General features: G+C 42.8%; 1 long non-coding RNA gene across 2 annotated transcripts in view; it reads right to left on the reverse strand.

Moving 5' to 3' along the window:
- Nucleotides 1-2240: 2240 nt before the first annotated feature.
- LOC141101047 (uncharacterized) overlaps nt 2241-20779 on the reverse strand; it is a 71983-nt gene continuing 53444 nt past the window's right edge. For both annotated transcript variants that reach the window (XR_012234868.1, XR_012234869.1), the window contains one exon: nt 2241-5399. This is a non-coding gene — a long non-coding RNA (uncharacterized lncRNA). The remainder of the gene's footprint in view (nt 5400-20779) is intronic.

Genomic DNA, 20779 nt, shown 5'->3' on the forward strand with positions numbered 1-20779 from the left:
ACCAAACATAAAAAAGAGGGTGGACAAAATTATTGGCACTGTTCGAAAAATCATGTGATGCTTCTCTAATTTGTGTGATGAACAGCACCTGTAACTTACCTGTGGCACCTAACAGGTGTTGGCAATAACTAAATCACACTTGCAGCCAGTTGACATGGATTAAAGTTGACTCAACCCCTGTCCTGTGTCCTTGTGTGTACCACATTGAGCATGGAGAAAAGAAAGACCAAAGAACTGTCTGAGGACTTGAGAAACCAAATTGTGAGGAAGCATGAGCAATCTCAAGGCTACAAGTCCATCTCCAAAGACCTGAATGTTCCTGTGTCTACCGTGCGCAGTGTCATCAAGAAGTTTAAAGCCCATGGCACTGTGGCTAACCTCCCTAGATGTGGACGGAAAAGAAAAATTGACAAGAGATTTCAACGCAAGATTGTGCGGATGTTGGATAAAGAACCTCGACTAACATCCAAACAAGTTCAAGCTGCCCTGCAGCTCGAGGGTACAACAGTGTCAACCCGTACTATCTGTCGGCATCTGAATGAAAAAGGACTGTATGGTAGGAGACCCAGGAAGACCCCACTTCTAACCCCGAGACATATAAAAGCCAGGCTGGAGTTTGCCAAAACTTACCTGAAAAAGCCTAAAACGCTTTGGAAGAATGTTCTCTGGTCAGATGAGACAAAAGTTGAGCTTTTTGGGCAAAGGCATCAACATAGAGTTTACAGGAGAAAAAAATAGGCATTCAAAGAAAAGAACACGGTCCCTACAGTCAAACATGGCGGAGGTTCCCTGATCTTTTGGGGTTGCTTTGCTGCCTCTTGCACTGGACTGCTTGACCGTGTGCATGGCATTATGAAGTCTGAAGACTACCAACAAATTTTGCAGCATAAAGTAGGGCCCAGTGTGAGAAAGCTGGGTCTCCCTCAGAGGTTATGGGTCTTCCAGCAGGACAATGACCCAAAACACACTTCAAAAAGCACTAGAAAATGGTTTGAGAGAAAGCACTGGAGACTTCTAAGGTGGCCAGCAATGAGTCCAGACCTGAATCCCATAGAACACCTGTGGAGAGATCTAAAAATGGCAGTTTGGAGAAGGCACCCTTCAAATATCAGGGACCTGGAGTAGTTTGCCAAAGAAGAATGGTCTAAAATTCCAGCAGAGCATTGTAAGAAACTCATTGATGGTTACCGGAAGCGGTTGGTCGCAGTTATTTTGGCTAAAGGTTGTGCAACCAAGTATTAGGCTGAGGTGCCAATACTTTTGTCTGGCCCATTTTTGGAGTTTTGTGTGAAATGATTAATGTTTTGCTTTTTGCTTCATTCTCTTTTGTGTTTTTTCATTTAAGACAAATTAAATGAAGATAATACTAAAGAATTTGTGTTTGCAATCATTTTCAGGAAGAAACTGAGTATTATCTGACAGAATTGCTGGGGTGTCAATACTTTTGGCCACAACTGTATACTATATGGAGAAAAGTATGTGCTCCCTTCCCTCCAGTTAATCTGACCTCCCATCCTTCATCTATAAACATTAATATGGAGTTGTTCCTCTGAAGATATAATGGCTCTTGCGCTTCTAGGAAGGATTTCTACAAGAATTTGGAGGCGTCTGTGAGATTTTCTCCCGTTTATTAAGAAGAGCCTTGTTGGGGTCAGACCTCGATGTTGGGAGGAAGTCTGATTCACAATATCTGTGGTATTGGATGGGGATGAGGTCCAGGCTGTTTAGCCAGTCATGCTCTCCCCTCTGTGTCTGTATGTATCTTGTGCAGTGGGCACAGTCATGGGGGGCAGATAAGGGTTTTCCCCAAACTGTTACCACAAAGCTGAAGCTACAGTTGTCCACAATGTCTTGTGCTGAAGATTATGATTATAATTCTCCATCAGTGGAGCTGGAGGTCCGAGGCTGCCCCCTGATAACAGCCCATAGCATTACCCTCCTCCACCATCAGGGGGTAGCGTCCTCCTGGAATCACTAAACCCAGACTCCTCCATCAAACGCAGATAGAGAAGTGGGATCCGTCACTGCGCAGTACATGTTCCCTCCAGAGCAGGGGTGTGTCTGGGAGGCAGCACGGGAGGCGTTTGTCCCAGGCGCAGTTAGTAGAGGGGCGCCGTCAGGCCATCTGATGAGGTGGTCTGATATATCTCCTTGGCAGCTGCATTTTGCCACCCCCGGAGTTGGAGTCTGTGATTATGCTGCTGACCTCACTCTGCAGTGCCGCAGAGGCATAGTGAACGTCGGTTAGATAGATGCTCCCCTGGAGCTGAAGAGTTCGAAGATTTGTTGTAATTGGGGAGGGAAGAAATTTAGATCAAATTGAACACAGCATTGGTGCAGACACAGTAAATGGAATGGGGGTGTAAGGATTGGTGCGGACACACTATAGGGAGCAGAGTGTGCATTGCTTGGGACAGACTGAGGATAGAGTGCAGGGGATTGGTGTGGACAAAGTATGAGGAGGGTGAATTTGTGTGCACATAGAATAAGGTGTGGATTGATGTGGACACACTGAGGAGGTGTGGTGGAACACAGTATGAGTATTGGAGAGATTTGTGCAGAGACATAATGAGGAGTGGGGGATTAGTACACAGACATGTGAAGTGAGGAGGATTAGTGCAGACACAGTATGAGGAGCGATGGGGTTGCGCTGACACAGTATGAAGAGAATGGGTTGTTCTGACATAGTTTAAAGAAAGGAAGGAATGGTGCAGATACACTAAGGATAGGGGAGATTAGTGTGGATACAGTATGAAGTGTGAGGGTTTATGCAGATATAGTATAAAGAGTGGGGTATTGGGGCGGACACAGTATGAGGAGAGAGACAGAGGAATTGGTATGAAGTGGGGAGAATTGCTGTGACAAAGAATGAGTGGCGGAGAGGGATTAGTGTGGACACAGTATCAAGTGGGGGGTGGGTAGATTGGTACGGACACAGTAAGATGAGAAAGGGAGTGGTGCAGACGCAGTATGAGAAGTGAGGGGATTGGTGTGGACAAAGTATGGGAGCAAGGGGGACCTGTGAGGAGACAGAATGGCAGTTTGGGGGCAAGGGGGACCTGTAAGGAGACAATATGTCAGTATAGGAAGCAAGTGGGACCTGTGAGAAGACAGTATGGGAAGTGTGGAATATATGAGGAAACAGTATGAGGAGTAAAAGCAATGAAACAGTATGGCGAAAGGAGATATATGAAAAGACTATAGAGAATGAGGGGATGAAATGTATGAGAACACAATATGAAGATGGAGGGGGAAAATGTTTGAAGAAATTATTGAGGGAAATAGTGTAAGGGGATAATGTCGGGGAGAAATGTTTGAGGGGCACAGAATAAAGACTGGGTAGTGTGGGAGACAGCATAGGGGCATTGTAATGGTAGAGCAAGGACAGGAAAGTATGCGGAGGAGGAGTATGATGAGGGGGCGCAGTATGGTGACTGAGCACTATAGGGAGGACGAAGTGTGAGAGGATAATGTGAAGAGGGGGCCCAGTATGGAAAGGAGGGCATGAACCATAAGAGGGATAGTGTGGCATCATATTTTGTGCAAGGAACACAGTGAGTAGAAAATAGTTAATTAGGGACAAAGCAAATGACAGATATTTTAATGTATGAGCATTATAATCATGCTGTTGTTAATGAGGGCACCGTATTGGGATGTGCTGCCGAAAATCAGAGAAGATGGAGGTCTGCAGAGATGAGCTGTAAATGAGAAAAGTCATCATGGAGTCTGAACAAGACAACAAAGAAATGAAAGAGAATGACTCCAATTAGAGGTGACGTATTCTATAAAGTACTTGGATGTAAAGATTTATTTGTAAAACTGCCTGCGTATCACTAGTACTGCGGTTTCTGCACAGTCCGCATGCTGATGATGGCTGTTAACAACAACTCCCTGTACTACCTTACCATTTTTAAGGCCATACTGGAATTGAAAGCTCATGTGATACATTAGTATATGGGGCTGAACTGACATTACAATTGATTGCTGTACTAAGCTGGATATGTATTCATGTTCTGATGGTATTTCTGTTGATGTATTCATGTACTGATGGTCGTTCTGGTGGTGTATTTCTCTACTGACGGTGGTTCTGGTGACATATTTTTATATTACTTGTGGTTCTGTTGAATGATTCCAGTGCAATTTTTATTTCTGATCCTGCACACATGTAACAATCCATAACTTGTAAAATTATGTGATACATGGCTATGTTAATACAGTGTTGTGCTGTCTTACAAGTTAAAGTTTATGTTTTTATTTGATAGGTGCATTAAAGGGGTTAGCTAAGTTTGTTATTAAAGTCAGCAATCACTGTATGTGACTGTAGACTTTTGAATTCTTACATCAAACACATTGAACATTGTCAGGATACTCTCGTCTATGTTTTGCATACATACAGTCACATGCCAACTAAACATACAGGGCCTCACTCAATACAAGTGAATTGAGCGAAGTTGGATAAGCTTAGTTGGAATATGGCCGGAAGCATGCAAATCGCATACTTGCACTCACATGAATGTCCACTCTTGTCACTGGCACCAGAGGATCCTGGCAGTGTGCAGTGCACACATTGTGAGCATTCAGAAATGTGCAGCTGCAGACTGTCATCACAATCTCTTTTAAATAAAACATTAAGCCTTGCAGCATGCCAATCCTAACAGCATGTAATATCCTCATTGTCACTACTCCGCTCTTCTTGCTGGTTCCAGCAGTCATCACATGGCCACTTCACTCATAAGCAATTTTCATACAATGAGCTTCTCTTCCTGCTTTTCTAAGGGAAGCCAGGGCTGTAGTATTTCACTGAAAATGAGAGAATCAGTGAAAGCAGCTTGCCACCATACAAGTGGTCCCATGACAACTACTCAAATGGACTGAACAGAGTTATAGGGGGTGCCAAACTTAATTCTTGCCCCAGGTGCTAGAAAACCTAGATACACATCCACTCCAGAGTCCAGTAGTGGTGGCTTTACACCACTTCCATCTGACAATTGGCATTGTGCTTGGTGATGTACGTCGGCTATGAAGCTCCTGGAGAGGATGCAGTGTTTGTGCTGATGTTAATACTACAGAAAAAGTTTATAGCTGAGGAGCCGGGCGTTATACACTGGGGACATTAGGGCTGGATCTTATGCAGACATATCAGTGGTGCAAACTGTGCCTCTGCACATGAGCCCAAGAGGTAAGAAGCCATTGGAACGATGCATTATGAGGAGCTATTGGACTGCACTGAGCCCTTATATTGTTCTTACACAGGGGCCCTTTTTGTCTGTGTCCAACAGTGGGTCAAATGTTATACATTGGTGGCAACAGGGATGAAAAAAATGGAATTCAATGAGCAGATGTGGCCAAAGGTGGGTCTTGTCTTTCTATTTTACATCCAGTGTTTCCTTCATTTGTTTCTGTAATAAAGTCAGTTATGAACCAGTCTAGTACAAACTATCACATTGCTGTTCTTCAGTCTCCCCATTTAATAGAAGAAATTCTCCAATATTGTCATATATTTTAATGTTTAGTTCCCCTCCACCTTCATATTCTTTACATTCATGTGCTGAAACCATGAACAAGTCCAGTCCTGCCTTCAGACACAATTGTATCCAGTTTAGTAACAAATAACCTGGAGCCCAGACTGATACATTGTTGCAGCGATCGGTGTTGCTGCTGTGTTCAGCTCTGGGAGGATTGTCTAGACTGGACACAATTGTCCCCACTTCTCAGCTGAGCACAGGATGAGCGATGGTCAGGAGGATTACTGCCTCTGAATGTAGACAAATGTCTTCTCATTTTTTGACAGCCAACGTAGATCTCCGAAATGGTGAGGAATTGAAAAATCAATGGGGAAGTGATAAAGGGTCTACAATGGGCCACTGAAAAAAATCATCTTTTTTGCACAAGGCATATGTGCGACTTTTTCAACTTTTCCTAAAAGACTATATGGAGCTTGGTGACAGGGCTGAGGCCACGAATTTACTATCATTTATGAAAGAAATTTGCATAAATTACAGTGTCCACTGAGTGCACAGACACACTGACAAACTGACCCAATGCATAACACTGTGTGCCATAGAGAAAGCACAAGGACCTAGAGTATACCAAGAAAATGGAGGCATGCAGATGTGCATAGACTTAAGTAAGCCCGTAGCTTAGGGGGGCTCCATCCACAACCTCTAGGGACACAAATTTATGTCTCTTTAAGGTTTTCCTATTAAACTAACATTTTCCCATAAACTTGGAGAACTGTAAATCCAAATAGACCAATCGTTACTTACCCTCCTGAGGTCCAGTGCTGTGTCTCTACTAGAGTTGAGCGACTTTGGTCGGATCAGGTTTCATGAAACAAAATTTGAGTCGGTTGAAACTTTTCCGACTAGGGCAAAAAAAGTCGGAGTTTCGTTTGAAACCCGACCCCAGTGCAAGTCAATGGGAAATAAAAGTCGGCATTGAGTGGATGAATGTCATCCGCTCAATGCCGACTTTTATTCCCCATTGACTTGCACTGGGGTCGGGTTTCGGACGAAATTCTGACATTTTTTTGCTCTAGTCGGAAAAGTTTCTTCCGACTCATATTTTGTTTCATGAAACCTGATCCGACCAAAGTCGCTCAACTCTAGTCTCTACCACTACATCAGGACCTGTTGTTTGCCTGCAGCAGTGACATCACTTTGACAGCACTTCAGCCAATCGCTGAGCTCGGAGGCTTGTGCCACCTACATTGGCAGAGCCGTTCAGAATTGTGATTGTCTGCAGTGCTGTTTTCACCGCTGGCTCCATACAACAGAGATGGGGCCACTGATGGAGACGTAGCACTGCACCTGGGAAGGGAAAGTAAAGCTAGGCTTATTTTTTTTTATATGTAACAGCCCACGACAAAAAAATGTTGAAAGAGGACAACCCCTGTAAGCCTCAAATCAAGTGTCACACCAACCTTCTCTACCACTTAAAAAATTGGGCAAAGGGTTGAGAGAAGGACCCTGAGATGGGGAAAGACGAGTAAACCAGCTCTGGAAAGGGGGCAGTTTGATTGTCCGTCATTGGAGTCTCCATGTAGACCCAGCTTGAGCTGAGTCAATGTTTTTTGAAAAGAATGAAAACAGAAGATGGAGTCGATGTCTCTTTCTAAATGAGACTAATGATTTTCTGATGAGCGTGGATCTTTATTCTATTATTCATCTTCTGATTTTATTATCACTCTGGAATAACAATTAACATTCATTCTGCTCTATTCTACTCAAAAATAGCGGAAACTCAAACTCGCAGCCGAAAGCCTCGCCGACATTCAATCCATTGTGTCGTGATCTTTCTTTCAGGTCAACAAAATGCATTTGTATCATTCTTCTGAACCTAATTGTCCTTGTGACAGTCTGCCATAACCAATTACTTCCCAGCGTAAACTTCCCTGTGAAATATGTCTTCTCAGTTCTCTATCTCATAAGAGAAAAGAAAGAGAAAACTCTTCGAGCTTCTCCAAGTGAGCGGACTTTAAAATTCAATTATAGAAACATTGCTGCACCCGAGGATGACCACTGGCTACATCATCCGGGACTGGTGGACCCGACGAATAACCTTCCAGCCTCCGGGGGATTTCTTCTCTCCTACTTTCGTTTAGAACAGAAGATCCAATATTTTCCAAATTTGTCTGAAGTGATTGATTTCTACTCAGTTTACAAGATAAGAAGAGAGCGGTGTGGAATAAATTCTGCGGCACGGGCTGAACAAGCGCAAACAAGGGAGAAAGAACGCTCAAAAGGGACTGGAGGAAAAAGCATTTTCTAAACAAGACAAATTGCATCCATTTAATAGGTTATTTATGCTGTCATTGAATAGAAACTTCTTTTGTCCAAATCCGGAGGATGAAAATTAGTCTTGGTCATATGACGCTAATCTAGGTCCTCACCAGCATCACATGATCGACATATAGATAGATATGATAGAGTTTACCCACTGGAAACAAAGGTGGCTTCTATTCAGTGACATAAAGCGTGCTCAGAAAAGAGAAAATCTCTCCAAAATACAAATTCAGCATTGCACTCTTGACCGGACTCCCTGGTGGTGAAGACCAGACATTATGTGACCATAAGAGCACTGCTGACTGGCTGAGAGGTAGAGATAGACATGATGTGTGCGCCCAGATATAAAAACTGCATTATTACCAGACCGACAGGACAACTTCTGTGAGCCCACCAGCCACAACAAGGCACTGTTACGTAGTAGAACAGTTTCCATCAGCCTCACCTCATCCATGGCATCTATATATAAATACAGCCTTGTGCAAAAAACCTTGTCAGGTCTGTAAAGAGGCTACAAAAAGGAACGCATTAAAAATAGAAGTGCTTGGCAGGATTCACACATTCTGCTTGATAATCCACATGGTTATTCCACAATATTTGTGTGGATTTTCATGCAGTTTAAAATTCAGATGTTTTAAAACTCACATGTGGAAAATGTGCCTTGTTTTCATCAAATGTTGGTGCATTTTTAATTGTTTTTCTATTTAAATTAGAAATAATTTCCTGTGAAATTCTACAGAATTTCTCCAGATCTGTTCTTCTTCTCTACTCTCCTTCTTGTGTTGGAAACTAGTCTTACATTTCTTTACTCTTAAGCAAAAAATGAAAAGATTTACTGTTGTTAACCTCTGAGAATAAGCACACCGCATCTGAGGTGTCTCCTGCAAACCATCACCGCTATAATATGTCAGCATTGTATAGATCATATGATTTTTTATCCTTTTGGACATGTAAATATTTAAATTGCCTTAATTTACAAATTACTGCAAAAGGAACAAAAGGCTTTGTGAGAGTGGCAAATGTGGGTCCATCCTCTTCTTCTGGGATAGCGGATTGGAGTAGGTGTATTTAAAATAATTAAACTTTATTTAAAATAATTAAAATCACATAAAGTGCATGTGCAAAGACAAAAAGAAAAGCACAAAACTGCACAGTAACTACTGATCTATTCCAACAGAACAGTACAGCCAAAAAGACCCTATAAGTGTTTAGGCAAACATAGGTCTAAGGGATAAGTTTTCTCCTTGTGGAGAGAGACATACCAGCTCTGGCTTGTCATGGTAAGGAGGCTTATTCGCCGTGCAATGCTCCTCTGGGAAAATAATATGAAAATTGCCTCTTCCGAGAGAAAGAGGACTTGAACTCTATAACGCCACCTATTGGTAGTAGCGACAAATCAAAATCAACCCTTTAACGAGTCTTGTAATATGACTTAGGATAAAAGCCAAATCAGAATCTCAATTTGCAGACACAGTGTTTCGGGCTATTGGCCCTCGTCAGTGCAAAGTATGAGAACTGATTTGGCTAGGTGAGAGGCTAGTTAGGTCCATATATATTTGGACAGAGACAACATTTTTCTAATTTTGGTTCTAGACATTGCCACAATGAATTTTAAAGAAAACAATTCAGATGCAGTTGAAGTTCAGACTTTCAGCTTTCATTTGAGGGTATCCACATTAAAATTGGATGAAGGGTTTAGGAGTTTCAGCTCCTTAACATGTGCCACCCTGTTTTTAAAGGGACCAAAAGTAATTGGACAATTGACTCCAAGGCTATTTCATGGACAGGTGTGGGCAATCCCTTCGTTATGTCATTCACAATTAAGCAGATAAAAGGCCTGGAGTTGATTTGAGGTGTGGTGCTTGCATTTGGAAGGTTTTGCTGTGAAGGAAACGTGATCAAAGGAGCTCTCCATGCAGGTGAAACAAGCCATCCGAGAAATTGCTACAACATTTGGAGTGGCAAAATCTACAGTTTGGTACATCCTGAGAAAATGTTGCATCTATAAGATGCACCAATTCTGGCACTTAGCCCCTCTTTTCTCACTCCTGTGTAGTGGTGGGATATGGGGTAATAAGGGGTTAATGTCACCTTGCTATTGTAAGGTGACATTAAGCCCGGTTAATAATGGAGAGGCGTCAATAAGGCACCGATCCATTATTAATCTTATATAAATAAAGGGTTAAAAAAGATACACACATAAGAATAAAGTATTTTAATGAAATAAAACAGAACACGGTTTTCATATTTATATTGTTCTCTCAGATCCAAGCGACGCTCTCGGTCTCCTAGAATGAAAAGTAAAATAATAAACCAACCATATACTCCCTATCTGAAGCAGTCCAATTAATAACGAGGGTCCCATGACGATCTCCCCTATAGAACAGGTGATGTCACTGCTCCATAGGGCCTCTCAGTGATGAACTGACAGGAGACAATGGCTCCTGCAGTTCCTCACTGAGGTTACCTGAGTTCAAAGTCTCACTTTACAGCCATGCTGTGTGAGAATTAGGGTTAGTGCTAGGGTTAGGGCTAGTGTTAGAGTTAGGGTTACGTATAAAAAGAACCTGGCACTCAACTTAATGCTAGTGAATAGTTGCTTTATTTGTAGTACTAAACAAATGTTTCGGTCCCAAGGATCTTCATTAGTTACGTACTAATAGTTCCAGAACAAGTGTATAATGGTACAGACAAATATATCCGCATCAATAAGATAAACAGTCTTAATGCCTTCAATGTTGAAGTGAGTAACAGGCTTAGTGAGTCTGTGTCTTGACACGGTATCCATAGTTTGTCTCAAGAGACCATGTGTCTCCCATCCTGCCCCCTGTGTCTCGCATCCTGCCCCCTCCTGTGTCTCACATTCGGCCCCCCCTTTGTCTCACATTCTGCCCCGTGTCCATTCTGCCTCCTCCTGTGTCGTACTTTCACATTCTGCCCCATGTCCATTCTTCCCCTTTCCTGTGTCTCACTGTCACATTCTGTCCCCATGTCTCACATTCTGCCCAGTGTCCATTCTGCCTCCTGTGTCTCAAATTCTGCCCCCGTGTCTCACATTCTGCCCCATGTCACTTCTGCCTCGTGTTTCACATTCTGCCCCCGTATCTTACATTCTGCCCCATGTCCATTCTGACCCCGTGTCTCACATTCTGCCCCATGCCACTTCTGCCCCGTGTTTCACATTCTGCCCCCATGTCTTACATTCCCATGGTATGATACTCCTTCCATTTCAATATGATCGCTTGCACAGTGCTCCTTGCGATGTTTAAAGCTTTGGAAATCATTTTGTATCCAAATCCGGCTTTAAACTTCTCCACAACAGTATCACGGACCTGCCTGTTGTGTTCCTTGGTCTTCATGATGCCCTCTGTGCATCAAACAGAACCCTGAGACTATCACAGAGCGGGAGCATTTATACAGAGACTTGATTACACACAGGTGGATTATATTTATCATTAGTCATTTAGGACAGCATTGTATCATTCAGAGATCCACAATGAACTTCTGGAGTGAGTTTGCTGCACTGAAAGTAAAGAGGCAGAATAATATTGCACGCCCCACTTTTCAGTTTTTGAATTTCCACAAAAATTTAAAATAACCAATAAATTTCGTTCAACTTCACAATTGTGTCCCACTTGTTGTTGATTCTTCACCAAAAATTTACATTTGGTATCTTTATGTCTTTATGTTTGAAGCATGATATGTGGCAAAAGGTTGAAAAGTTCCAGGGGGCCGAATACTTTCGCAAGGCACTGTATAATAGATAGGTAGTTAGATAGATAGATAGATAGATAAAAATGAAAAAAAAGGCAGCACTCCAAAATTTACCAAAATACAAAAGGGACTTTAATAGCCCTGGTGGCATGGCTAATTTTCGGCTACAATGAGCCTTTCTCAAGCTTGATAAATATTGGAGTGCTGCCTCTTTTTTTCATTTTTACATACCACTGCAATGAAGGGATTCCATGCTTGGGAGGTCTCACACTCGAGGCATTGCTGCATGTGTGCTGTTCCAACTTTGTTTCTTAGATAGATAAATAATAGATTAATAGATACAGTTGTGACCAAAAGTATTGACACCCCTGCAGTTCTGTCAGATAATACTCAGTTTCTTCCTGAAAATGATTGCAAACACAAATTCTTTGGTATTATTATCTTCATTTAATTTGTCTTAAATGAAAAAACACAAAAGAGAATGAAGCAAAAAGCAAAACATTGATCATTTCACACAAAACTCCAAAAATGGGCCAGACAAAAGTATTGACACCCTCAGCCTAATACTTGGTTGCACAACCTTTAGCCAAAATAACTGCGACCAACCGCTTCCGGTAACCATCAATGAGTTTCTTACAATGCTCTGCTGGAATTTTAGACCATTCTTCTTTGGCAAACTGCTCCAGGTCCCTGATATTAGAAGGGTGCCTTCTCCAAACTGCCATTTTTAGATCTCTCCACAGATGTTCTATGGGATTCAGGTCTGGATTCATTGCTGGCCACTTTAGAAGTCTCCAGTGCTTTCTCTCAAACCATTTTCTAGTGCTTTTTGAAGTGTGTTTTGGGTCATTGTCCTGCTGGAAGACCCATGACCTCTGGGGGAGACCCAGCTTTCTCACACTGGGCCCTACATTATGCTGCAAAATTTGTTGGTAGTCTTCAGACTTCATAATGCCATGCACACGGTCAAGCAGTCCAGTGCCAGAGGCAGCAAAGCAACCCCAAAACATCAGGGAACCTCCGCCATGTTTGACTACATGGACCGTGTTTTTTTCTTTGAATGCCTATTTTTTTCTCCTGTAAACTCTATGTTGATGCCTTTGCCCAAAAAGCTCTACTTTTGTCTCATCTGACCTGAGAACATTCTTCCAAAATGTTTTAGGCTTTTTCAGGTAAGTTTTGGCAAACTCCAGCCTGGCTTTTTTATGTCTCGGGGTAAGAAGTGGGGTCTTCCTGGGTCTCCTACCATACAGTCCCTTTTCATTCAGACGCCGACGGATAGTACGGGTTGACACCGTTGTACCCTCGGACTGCAGGGCAGCTTGAACATGTTTGTATGTTAGTCGAGGTTCTTTATCCAACATCCGCACAATCTTGCGTTGAAATCTCTTGTCAATTTTTCTTTTCCGTCCACATCTAGGGAGGTTAGCCACAGTGCCATGGGCTTTAAACTTCTTGATGACACTGCGCACGGTAGACACAGGAACATTCAGGTCTTTGGAGATGGACTTGTAGCCTTGAGATTGCTCATGCTTCCTCACAATTTGGTTTCTCAAGTCCTCAGTCAGTTCTTTGGTCTTCTTTCTTTTCTCCATGCTCAATGTGGTACACACAAGGACACAGGACAGAGGTTGAGTCAACTTTAATCCATGTCAACTGGCTGCAAGTGTGATTTAGTTATTGCCAACACCTGTTAGGTGCCACAGGTAAGTTACAGGTGCTGTTAATTACACAAATTAGAGAAGCATCACATGATTTTTCAAACAGTGCCAATACTTTTGTCCACCCTCTTTTTTATGTTTGGTGTGGAATTATATCCAATTTGGCTTTAGGACAATTCTTTTTGTGTTTTTTCATTTAAGACAAATTAAATGAAGATAATAATAACAAAGAGTTTGTGTTTACAATCATTTTCAGGAAGAAACTGAGTATTATCTGACAAAATTGCAGGGGTGTCAATACTTTTGGCCACAACTGTAGATAAATAGATAATAGATAGATAGATTATAGATAGATGAGAGATAGATAAATAGATAGATAAATAGAAAGATAGATAAATAATAGATACTGTATATAGATAATAGATGATAGATAACAGATAGATAATAGAAGGATAAATAATAGATAGATATAGAGATAGATAGATAGATAGATAGATAGATAGATAGAGATGAAGAAAGCCTCCATATTTGGAGATAATACTATCCATCCCATTCTATTAGTGCTGGATCCCACGTGCCGTTTGCTTAGTCGGCTTTAGCCCAGAAGTGTCCTGTGTGATCCGGTGTCGGATCCCATCAGACAGCGGTCGCCTTGTCATGGCTGCTGGGCTCACACCACTAGGTCTTTATAGCCATCGTGCTGCCTGGACTTGGGTATACAAGGCGATTCTTACTCCCCACCAAAACAAGGCAAATTGTGCAAAATCGGGAATGAAACCCAACTGCAAACATTGTTTTAACCCAAAATGCATGTATTTAAGTAACAGATTAAATAAATAAATTGTCTTTGAAGATGTCCATATCCCTTTATCAACATTTTTTAAAAACATTTTTCATACATCACTGTAGGATCGGTCACCCAGAGATCCATTTGACTAAATCCATCCTCCACCAATCATTTTTAACCCTTTACTGTCCCGATGTCCAAACATGGCTGTCCATATCATCATACATCAGTATCCTGGCCTTTATGGCTTTTCTCCTTGAAGAAGTGTCTTTGTGAATGTTGACTTTATATTAAAATGCCGTCTATTGACTTTCAGATCCGGAGGGACATATTATCCTTCATTTGGAACCACAAAAGGTTATACAGTAATTAAGATTGATTGACACTATGGGCGAGCGTTAGGTAACTGGTGGATCCATCCTTCTGCAGCAAATCAACTCGACACAGCTACTGGTAAAATCAATCCCGTCCTCCATGTCTTATCTATCAGTGAAATTTACTTTGATGCTTTTACTTTTCTCCCTGATCAGTGAGAGGTTTGGACTTAACTCTTAATAGGCAGAACCATAGCCGTTCATCAGCCATTGCATTAAAGGGATTTTCACTTTCTTCATTTGCTCTTTCCTTATATGAACTAATGAACAGATATTATGTATCAATGACAAATGCCAGAACCAGGGGCAAATGTACCACAGTGGCCACCATAATGGCTACTGTGAAGCTGGTGGGGGGCTCTGGTCTCATTTACCTATGACACTTGTGAATACAATGCTCCATTTATTTAGCGGGGTACAGCCCAGGTGTCATGACCCCATTCTATCCTGCAAAGGACAGGAGACCACTTTCTGAGCCATGATTAATCTGGCATATTATACAGACTGATGAATATGTTCGTTTTCCCACAAGATTAACGGTAATGGACCGACCCCTAATGAACTTAGAACACTGATCTACGTAGTATAACCCCTTAAATGCTGCAATCAATGATGATCACAGCATTTAAGTGGGTAGATGATGGGATGAAACGTCCTCTCTTAGTTCATGACCTCTCTAACCCACCTTATCTTGATCAAGGCATGTGTTACACTCTGCTTGGGCTCACCTGGTGAAGTGGACCCACTAAGCCCCGAGTCTGGGTGGGACATGAGCCCAAGCGTTAGTGCAGCAGGCAGGATGAGACATGGGGAAGAGGAGACTCAGGAATCTTGGGAAAAGCAGGATGGATGCAGCAAAATCATCACGGCAGCAGAGACAGAAGCAAGAACAGAAATTAAAGTCTGCGATATTCCAAAGATCTGTGTCCTAATAAAGGCCCCATCACACACAGCGAGATCGCTGATTTTGTGACGCAACAGAGATCTCGCCAGCGACATCGCTGTGTGTGGCACGCATCAGCGACCGGCCCCCCCCGCTGGGTATCGCTGATCGTGCAGGAGTGTCCTGGACCATTTTTTGATCATTGGTCTCCCGCTGGCCAGCGCGCATCGCTGCATGTGGCAGCGGGAGACCAACGATCAGTGAGCTCCCAGCGCTGTAAGCAGACGCTGGGAGCTGGTATCCAAGGTAAATATTGGGTAACTAAGCGCACGCGTCGCTTAGTTACCCGCTGCGTACCTGGGATACCTGCGTGCTCGCACTGGGAGCTGGTATCCAAGGTACACAGCGGGTAACTAAGTGACACGCGTGGTTAGATACCAGATATTTACCTTGGATACCAGCGTCCTCGCTTGTCATGATCGCTAGTGAGTCTGCCTGTTTGACAGCTCACCAGCGAACATGTAGCAAGGCACCAGTGATCCTGATAAGGTCGCATCGTTGTTGGGATCACTGGTGCAATCTTTAGTGTGACGGGACCCTAAGCCTTAAAAGGCCTTGGGAGATGTCACATGTTGGGCAACCTGCAAAGCCCGACGTGGAGCATAATAGGGGGCAGTAGACCGAGGTGAAGGAAGCAGAGCCCGGACCTGGGACAGGTGTGTAGTTGTGTGGAAGTGGGGATTTTAAGTGGTGAGTTTTCAAATTGTTACCAAGGGCCGAACGATGCCAGGCATCATGATAAAATTGCTACCGTGATTTAAAATGTAGTAATTCCAATATGTCCAAAAAACAAAGGATAAAATGGTAGATAGTGTGTGTTTCTAGATTTAGACTCTCTGTAACATCAGTATTTTACTGCCAAGGGATACAAAGTGATTCCAGCAGAAGTAAAAAAATCATTATTTATTGGAATATTAAAAATAAACATAAACATAAATAAATACATAAAAAAGGAAAAAACAAGGTGGAAATAAACCTCCAAAGGGGGATGTGCACAAAAGGGAGGCTGGGTCTAAAATTGTCATACTGTAGGTAAAATGCAATTTTTGGAAGCAAAGTTAATTAGCCATATACACCAATCTATCAAATTCTATTTTCTTAGTGGTATATATAAGAGGGCATATGCTAATATAAATCGACAGTGGTTTCACATGTATATTGCATTATAAAGTGACATGGAAAATCACCAAAGGTAAGAAGGAGTACATCACCTGAGATGGCTCGGAGTGACAGGATTTAAGGAAAGACTAGGATGGCCGCACATCCCCAACCCCTACGCCGTTTCAAAAAGGCTTTTCCGGGGGGGGGGCTCACAAGGCAAGGGTGTGACATATTTTACATAGTTAGCTTTTGTAGTACACCAATGACTAATTTGATATCACCTTTCCCTTTTTCCCTTTCTTACAACCCTGTTCATTGAACTCGTCACAATCCACAATAGACAACCTAAAAAGGCGCAAGATGAAGGTTTTACAATAGTCCTCACAATCCCCTGATCCAAACATCATTGAATATCTGTGTCTAGACCTCAAAATAGCAGAGGATGGAAGATGGTCCAGGTATCTCACAGACCTGGAGGAATTCTCCAAGAAAAAATGGGTGAAAATCACTCAAACAAGAAATGAAAAAACCTTGTCTAACTACAATAAACGTTTAATGCTGTGAAACTTACAAAAAAAAACCTTTGCATTTGCCCACTTTCCTTTTTGCAATTTTTAAAATGGAAAAGACGAAAAAAAAAACTTGTTCAAGATGCAAAGAAAAACCTACAAATAACATCAGCTGAAATACTGGACTCTGAAAACAAGCAGTGTGGCTGTTTCAAGATGTACAATAAGGAGGCACTTGAAAAAAAATGGGCTGCATGGTCGAGTTGCCAGAAGAAAGCGATTACTGCGCAAATGCCACAAAATATCTCACCTACAATATGCAAAACAGCACAGAGACAAGCCTCAAAATTTCTGGAATAAGGTAATTTGTAGTGATGAATTAAAAATTGAGCTTTTTGGCCACACCATAAACGTTACATTGGAAAAGAGGTCAACAAGACCTATGATGAAAGGAACAACATTCCTACTGTAAAGCATGGAGGTGGATCGCTGATGTCTTAGGGATTTGTGAGCTACAAAGGCAGAAGAAACTTGATCAAAGTTGAAGGAAAGATGAATGCAGCACGTTATCAGCAAATACTGCCTGGGACGTACTTGGACGTTTCAACATGACAATTATCAAAAAAATAAGGCCAAGTCGACCTGTCATTGGCTACAGTAGAAGAAAGTGAAGGTTCTGGAGTGGCCATCTAAGTCTCCTGATTTCAATTTCATTGAGCCACTCTGGGGAGATCTCAAGCACGCAGTTCATGTTAGACAGCTTAGGAATTTACAGGAACTGGAGGCTTTTTGCCAAGAAGAGTGGGTAGCTTTACCATTTGAGAAAATAAAGAACATAATCCACAACTACCACAAAAGAATTCAAGCTGTCATTGATGTTAGAGGAGGCAATACAGGGTATTAAGAAATGAGGTATGTGAACTTTTGATCAGGGTCATTCGGATGTTTTGGGTTATCATTACAATTTAAAAAGAGAAAACACAGTAGTTTGACAATCAATGGCCTCACGCAACCACTAACCATAAGTGGAGAAAAAGTTTTGGTGTTATCAGTCATAATGTCTGAAAAAAGGCCAAGAAAGCAAATATTCTGCCAGGGTATGTAAGCTTTTGAGCACACCTCTAAATACACTGCGCAAAAAAATAAAGGGAACACTTAAACAACAGGATATAACTCCAAGTAAATCAAACTTCTGTGAAATCAAACTGTCCACTTAGGAAGCAACACTGATTGACAATCAATTTCACATGCTGTTGTGCAAATGGAATTTACAACAGATGGAAATTATTGGCAATTATAAAGACACACTCAATAAAGGAGTGGTTCTCCAGGTGGGGACCACAGACCACATCTCAGTACCAATACTTTCTGGCTGATGTTTTGGTCACTTTTGAATGTTGGTTGTGCTTTCACATTCGTGGTAGCATGAGACGGACTCTACAACCCACACAAGTGGCTCAGGTAGTGCAGCTCATCCAGGATGGCACATCAATGCGAGCTGTGGCAAGAAGGTTTGCTGTGTCTGTCAGTGTAGTGTCCAGAGGTCGGAGGCACTACCAGGAGACAGGCCAGTACACCAGGAGACGTGGAGGGGGCCATAGGAGGTAAACAACCCAGCAGCAGGACCACTACCTCAGCCTTTGTGCAAGCAGCAAAAGAAGGAGCACTGCCAGAGCCCTGCAAATGACCTCTGGCAGGCCACAAATGTGCATGTGTCTGCACAAACGGTTAGAAACTGACTCCATGAGGATGGTCTGAGTGCCCGACATCCACAGATGGGGGTTGTGCTCACAGCCCCCGTGCAGGACGCTTGGCATTTGCCACAGAACACCAGAATTGGCAAATTCACCACTGGTGTCCTGTGCTGTTCACAAATGAAAGCAGGTTCACACTGAGCACATGTGACAGAGTCTGGAGACGCCGTGGAGAGCAATCTGCTGCCTGCAACATCCTTTAGCATGACCGGTTTGGCAGTGGGTCAGTAATGGTGTGGGATGGCATTTCTTTGGAGGGCCGTACAGACCTCCATGTGCTCACCAGAGGTAGCCTGACTGCCATTAGCTACCGAGATGAGATCCTCAGACCCCTTGTGAGACCATATGCTGGTGTGGTTGGCTCTGGGTTTCTCCTAATGCAGGACAATGCCAGACCTCATGTGGCTGGAGTGTGTCAGCAGTTCCTGCAAGTTGAAGGCATTGAAGCTATGGACTGGCTCGACCATTCCCCAGACCTAAATCCGACTGAGCCAATCTGGGACATCATGTCTTGCTCCATCCACCTATGTCACGTTGCACCACAGACTCTCCAGGATTTGGCAGATGCTATAGTCCAGGTCTGGGAGGAGATCCCTCAGGAGACCATCCGCCGCCTCATCAGGAGCATGCCCAGGTGTTGTAGGGAGGTCACACCGGCACGTGGAGGCCGCACACAATACTGAGCATCATTTTGACTTGTTTTAAGGACATTACATTCCACTTTAATTTTGTGTGTGACTCCAAATCCAGGCCTCCATTGGTTAATAAATTTGATTGATGATTTTTGTGTGATTTTGTTGTCAGCACATTCAACTTTGTACAGAACAAAGTATGCAATGAGAATATTTCATTCATTCAGATCTAGGATGTGTTATTTAAGTGTTCCTTTTATTTTTTTGAGTGTATATATATATATATATATATATATATATATATATATATTTGTGGCGTAGCACCTACTATGTGAGTTGGGGAACACTCGCTTGGCAGCAAAGTAACGTAGTCAGGCACGGTTTTTCACGCAAAAACAGTTCATAGGGTTTATTTAAACATCATAGACCGCACCATAAGCCAGGTTGCACATGACTGGCTTACACATAGTCCATTATTTCATCACGTATGACTTTATACAGCATTCACTAGTCATGGCAGACTCTCTCCAGTCACCAGGTGACCGCACAGTTCAGTAACAGACCATTGTCAATGCACATAGTTCTTTCCCCATACCCGGGGTTACCTCTCAGGAGCTCCTTCTCCACAGGCTGACTCTTCGTCAGTCCAAGGTCCTCAACAGGATGGCGTCTTTCTCAGTGTGGGGCCGTCCCAGGCTCCGCACACACATGTGGCCTGCTCGAGTGCTACTCAGGACACTTGCCCAACACCCAGGCCACCAGGTCCAAGGTCTCACCATGTGCTCCAGGAATCCGATCCTACTCACAGGATCTTCCATCACAGACCTTCCTGGACCTTGCACCCTGAACCATTCAGGTAAACACACTCTGTCCATGTGACCATACCGCAGTCACATTATATGGTTGTAACCACCCCCATGGATGGGCGGTACATGTGTGGTTAGTCAATTCCCACCCTGCTCTCTGACAAACCCTATAAGCCATCCTTATAAGTAATATAAAAATACTTGTAGAACTATAAGTCCCAGCATAACCATATCATTTTGGTTTACAGCACAGAGAACCTCTGCGACACATACCGGCCATTTACAATAACACCAGTCCCTAATTCACCATGATAGCTATACCGCTAAGCGCATCCTGAAGCGTATACACAGCGCCCCCTAGCTATAACAGAGGTTACTGAATCACAATAAATATATACTGTATAATATATAAACCTCAAGTGTGTGTATGTATGTATGCATGTATGTGTGTATGTCCGGGATTGGCATCCGCACCATCGCAGCTACAGCCACAAAATTTGGCACAGTCACACATCTGGACCCCGAGAGTTTCCTAGGCTATGTTGTGAGGTGAAATTTTAACCCTGCACATTCCAATTCACCAAACAATTTGGCCCCTATCTACATAATGGGGAAAAAAATGTGTGTGTCAAGCCCCGCCCCTCATTATGATGTCACAATGGTTGCCATGGCAACGCTGATGTCATCATAGGTTGCAAGCCCCGCCGCTCATTA

The sequence above is a fragment of the Dendrobates tinctorius genome, unplaced genomic scaffold (genome assembly GCF_039654945.1).
Source record: "Dendrobates tinctorius isolate UK_male_01 unplaced genomic scaffold, ASM3965494v1 ptg000114l, whole genome shotgun sequence".
Classification (NCBI taxonomy): Eukaryota; Metazoa; Chordata; class Amphibia; order Anura; family Dendrobatidae; genus Dendrobates; species Dendrobates tinctorius.